Source organism: Acanthisitta chloris, unplaced genomic scaffold (assembly GCF_000695815.1).
Source record: "Acanthisitta chloris isolate BGI_N310 unplaced genomic scaffold, ASM69581v1 scaffold6642, whole genome shotgun sequence".
Classification (NCBI taxonomy): Eukaryota; Metazoa; Chordata; class Aves; order Passeriformes; family Acanthisittidae; genus Acanthisitta; species Acanthisitta chloris.
This window is the reverse complement of record NW_008662165.1, coordinates 113,042-119,046: the sequence shown is the minus strand read 5'-3', so window position 1 is coordinate 119,046 and position 6,005 is coordinate 113,042.

Below are 6,005 nucleotides of genomic sequence, written 5' to 3'. Positions count from 1 at the left end.
TGGGAGCCAGGCTTCTAGAGCAAGAGGGGAGAAGTAGGAATCTGGCAGAGAGTTTGGAGCCATCCCAAATATTGGGTGGTGGGTGGCAGGAAAGTGAAAGCCATCTGGTGGCTCAGATTTCCTGTATAAGGAGGTCCTCTGGTTTTGAAAATGAGGGCCTCAGCTCCTCTGGGAAACAAATGCTTGTAAAATGAAGAAGGAAATGTAATGGTTTGCCTGCAAATTTTGGTACGTGATGCAGTAAAAACAGGGTTTCTAATAATGACATTTCTACATTTCTTCATTATGAGTCATGAGTAAACATGACATTTCTGCAACGCGATCTAGATATGTGATCAAAGATTAAAATGGAGCCATTTTAATATTTTAATTATTTCAGTACTGTCAGGCTTCAGAGTCTGTTATGCCAACACCCTGTGCAGAGGAAATAATTTGTAACAAAGAATTTTATCAATTTTAGCTGCTTTTTTCTCCATGTGGATTGTGTGTGAATGGGTCATTATTTCCTCAGATTTGCTCATTATTCAAAACGATCCACAATGAATAATTTATACTAATATTTCTTGTTCTGCAGCTTCTTCACCACCAGTTTGTAGCTGCCTGGGCTAGTTTTGTCTGAACAAACAAATCACATGGCCTCATTTCTGCTTCCAGGTTGGCTGATAGGTGCATTGCTGGATAAGGTACTCTCATTTACAAGTTTTATACGTGCTTTCTGCAGATCTACCTCTTCTCCATTTAAAAATGCTATTTCCACAAGCAGTCCTAGGAGTCAATTCATTCATTACGATATTCATGGGGAGTGAACAACAGTGCAAACACAGCAAAGAGAATTCAAAATCTTATCCCAGGAATTATATTGCTGATTTTCATTTTTTTACTGTTTTTTTTTCATTCTCTGTCCACTCTTACACATTCTTTTCCTAGCAGACCTTTATAACTGGAGGAATGTCAGCAGGTTTATCTAGATGCAAACATCTTGTGCATGTGCATGAATCAGAAGGGAAGAGCTTTCTCCAACAGTCAACAACATACAAACTACTGATAGTTCAGTCCGGGACCACATGCTCCAAAAAGGGTTAGGAAGAGGTTCCCCTACTACTCCAGTAGTTTTGGGCATTTAACAGGGTATGTTTCATGAAGCATTTGCCTTGATAATTAGGAAGTAGCCCCAGAAAGCTGGGTATCCATCCTCTTATTCACCAATTCTAGTATCATAATGTGGGTCAGACGTGAAGACGACCCATTCTTAATGTGGTAAATCTAAAGAATTCATCTCTAACACAGAAGACCTAAATCCCTCTGTTAAATCAGTATGTCTTCTCCCCACAGATGTTGCTTTTCATGCCACCTGTGGCAATCAGTCCAAATTTCAAATACTCTGCCAGTCAGACAATTTCACTTGTGTATTCCCTAAACCTATCCATTCATTCATGACCCTTTGTTCTGGAAATAGTTATAACCTAGCACTTTTATAATGGGCAGAAGATATGAGAGGCAGGTTTCTACTCCACAGACTGCATAAGCCTTCCTACAGCAAAAGTCAGTTTGATTTGTCAATTGGGGAGCCTGAATAATCAATGTTTTCTGCACCTCCTCAGACAGTCATAGAGTCGTCAAACTTCCAAGTACTCACGAAAGTGCTACCCCCCTCTGTGATGCAAATAAACCCAATATTATGCTGGAAATGTTCCCTTTGCGGTTCATGTTTGGAAGTAATCCAAAAGCAAAGAGAGATGGGGTTGGAGCAATCTGCCCATCAATTAACATTACTGAATAATTCCTAAATTCCTGATCTGCCAGAACAGTCACTTGCAGTGTGGTTCTGGCCATAAAACTGAGAGTGAGGGGTGAGGCACAGGGCAGAGGGAAACACACAGCTTGCTACTTCATTTCAACTTCCTATGCCACATGGTGCACAGGGGCTCAAGTATGAGCCGAAACTGCTTTAAAGAATATGCCTGTTCTCTGTGAGTCACCGAGGGTGAGTCACGCACACTGACACAGGATCAGAAAGCCTTCCATTTTGCAAATGGTAAGTGATGATGATAGTTAAGCAAGGGAGTCCACTGTGACTCTCCTATTCCAAGATGTGTCATTATAAACCTGATGGAGCGCCCGCAAAGAAAATACTGTACTCCAACTGCTTTGTTAGTTGTCCTTTCCTGGATAAAAGGAACATCCATACACATTTTAAGTTTCACCTTCACATTCTTTTATGCTTTCATCCTCAGAGGGGTGACTATGGAAAATGTCTGTAATGCAGCCGCATCTATCTGTCAGCCTACCTTTCCCTGCTTCATCCCAGTAACAGCCAATACCAGTGGTTATGCAGAGCCCTACAATGGTTCCTCCAGGAACAAAAAAATGTGGGTTCGAAAGATTTTTTTTAAATTACTAAAGAATATTTTTTCATTTTCTATCCTTTACAGATGTAATTTTCTACTGATGAGTACCTCTAAATTTTGCCCCTGAGTCATGACACACACAGTGCAAGTAAGATGATAAACCCAACAGGCTAGTCTTCCCACCAGATGGAAAAGTTTCCCTTCAGCACCTACAAAACCATGCATATGTAAATACAAATCTAATTATATATTAGGTGTGAGTATCTAGGTACATCTGCAAGTATCTGTAATCACATATTTTTTTAAAAAGAGAACACATCAAAAATGCAAAGGTTCACCAGAAAATGAGCAAAATATAAAGAATCAGTGTTAAGGTAAGTAGCACACCTTTATTTGGTGTCTTTCTGCCTATGTGCTGTGGCACAGTGCTTAATTACATTGTCATGTCTTATTTTTCTTCATTACCTTCCTCATCCATGAAAAACAGACCTCATGAAACTGGGCTACTTTTCAATATCGTATTTTAGTCTCATCCAGCATGTGGCTTCATGCACTGTCCAGCTCTCCATTGGATACAAAATTGTTGTTTTCTTTACCCCTTCTACTTGTGGGGATATCATAACAGTTGTTTAGATTTTTTTGCCACATATAAGAGTTTACCTTCATGATTCTGTTCTGAAGAGAGGTGAAATCACTGTCTCCAGTTTGCATGCATAAAACTGAGACAGACACTAACATAAGCATTCTCAAATGCGTCATTTAATTTGTGATTTCCAACTCAAAAAATTACAGGCTGACTTTTAGAGAGTGGCATGTTCACAATGCTTTCTCTGTTCACAGCAGAGGTCATCTTGACCTCATGCATGGCTGTGAGAAGTCTGCAGCTCTAACAAACAGATCTCTGGCCCAAAAACATTAGGCTTCCCATGGAAGTAACTTGCCTGACAACAGATGAAAACTCTGAACATGAAGCCTCTGGACATCCAGTTCCTCTGCATGATGCCTGCCTTTGACAGAGCTCTACAGACAATCATTTTGTTCGCCCACTTTCCTTATCCTAGGCACGAGACATCTTTTCATTCCCACAACACACAAGCAAGAAGGATGTCCGCCTACAGTCACCACATTGCTCAGATACATTACCACAGCACAGGATGTCCCTTGCAATGAACCAGACATAGGTCCTAAAAGGAAAAGTAATGACATCATACAGACAATGTTATGAGGATTGGGAGCTAGGGTGATGATTAAGTTGCGGACGCAGTGCCTCACATTTTGTGACATTTTTCTTTTGAGCTCTCAGCCACAGTGTAATTCATATGTCATTTTTCTTGGGCTTATTTGTATGTTTTGTCCAATTTCAACTTCTTTGGTTTACCTTTGTTAGTTTCTTTAATTTTGCACCCATGACTGAACAAAGCCAATTCTCAGCATGGAAACATAAACAGCTTAGACTTGGTGTGGACCAAACTGGCAAAAGAATCTTCCTATAGACCATGTTTAGCAACATTATCTTAAGCCATTGGTATCACTGGAATCTATAGTTCTCCATTCCGAATGGGTTGGGCTGAAAAACAGAGTGTTACCAAAATAAGCAGAGTTTGAAAATCCAGCCCTTGCCATGTATGATTTATTCTGACACGATGCTGTTAAGCCTCTGCATTTTCATCTGTCTGCCTCTATCCAAGGCCCCTCCACTGAGCTGTCTATGTTGGAAAGCATGTATTACGTGCATAAGGTTTACCTCATGCACTCCTTAGGGTAGCTACTGTCACTGAGAATCGCAAAACAGCCCCACTTAACTTCATGGCAATGAGGTTTATGAATCTCTGAAGCAGCTTTGACAATCTTGACTTGCAAACACTATTGTTTGAAAACTATGACAGTCTGCCTTGGTGCCTTATATGCATGATAATGATGAAATGCAGCATATATGCATTGGTCTTTAGATTTAGGTTTGACTGGAGACTTAGCAAGCCCATCTTTCAGCACAGCTCACATTGCCTGTGAACACAAGAGGTCAAAGGTCATGGAAGACCTTCCTGCTATTGAAGTAGGATCAAGCCAGGATTATAGTGTTTTCATTGGATGTGTACTAAATTTAAAAAATAAAAAAAACCCCACAAGACAACAAAACCTACAAACAAACATGAAACTGCCACAAAAAAAACCAGCCCAACAATGTGCTTGATGAGTTTAAGACCTACAGGAAAATATTTAATGTCACATAACAATGAAAGGAATTGGTACGAAGCATAAATGGCAACGCAGTGAAAAGAACTGACATAAAGCATACTGGCATGTACAGCAACACCCACACAATCAAAAGCATTCAAGGAAATTAAAAAAAGAATCAAATGACTAAAGATCTAGCTATGCAAGGGAGTTGTATAGCAAAAGTAATCTCTATCCGAAGCTATCCCAGGGATTTGAATGAGTTGAAATTTCAGGAAAAGGTTGAATCAGTTGGCAAAAAAAAGAAATAAGGAAATTAGGGGCAGAAAGAGAACTCAATCAAATACCCCACTCAACTTGTTTAGTTCATCTGCATTTCAGTAGTCACGTTTAGAGGTGCATTTGACCCCAAAGCTTTGATGATTAGATTTTTGGGGTGCTTCAATATTAATGAGATATCACAGCCAAGTTAGTATTTGGCCTCAGTCCCAAGTACAAAAATCTGAATCCAATCCTTTGCAAACTTTGGCTGTTCAGCTTAACATCCCAATTTTGGATCCAAATCCAGCATTTCAACTGTGTCTTTACTTCTGTCACTTTGTATCCTGTGACAAAGCAAGAGCATACAGCTGGATGCAATGTAATAATGAGACAAAACATAGCAGACACTACAATGGCTACCTTTGCAACTTAAATGCTCCAGGTTTTTTCATGTGATAGGCTGTGCACTGAGGAGTTTTGGAAATTTGGGGCATAAAATGCGGGAATGCCCAGTGAGCCCCATGCAGTTTAATGACAGCATTTGTCTCTTAGTTACAGCAAGGGTAATGTTATCAGCACCAAGCAACCCAGAAGAAAATTATCAATTGGTTACCAAGAAACCTAATGATTTCATCAATATTATTTTACCAGTTACAAAGGTCATTTGGAGAAGTAATGCCACACAAAATGTGCTTGTGAAGTGGGTGATGTGTGGGTGGCTGTTAAGGGTCAACACTTCATTTCTCATTTCTTTAATTGATACTTCTGAATGAGTATTAATTGAGCTGCAATGAGAAGAGTGTGCAGTTTGACAATGCAAGTGACAGGATGGAAGTGCCATTTGCAGAGTGTATATAACCACAGCTAACACCCTCAAAGCGTTAATTCCATTTTATGTCTTTCACATTTAATAGCAAATTTGCCATTTAATCTTTAAGACAGAAGTTACTTATTCTCAATCTACCTCTCACTTGCACTGATATAATCTCATGCCACTCAGACTGGCCTGTGGCATGAAGCACATCACACTTTCAAATCAGGTCCATTTTTTCATTAGCTCATATCCTTCCTGAGATGCCCTCCTTTACAGATGGCTGATCAGCAATCAACACTAGTTTGTTTCAATCAGAAAAGCAGCCGTAACTTCTCATTTAAAGACTGTTCCTGGAGAAGCGCATTAGTCGAAGGCATAAAGCTGGCACTGGGGCAACAACAGTGACT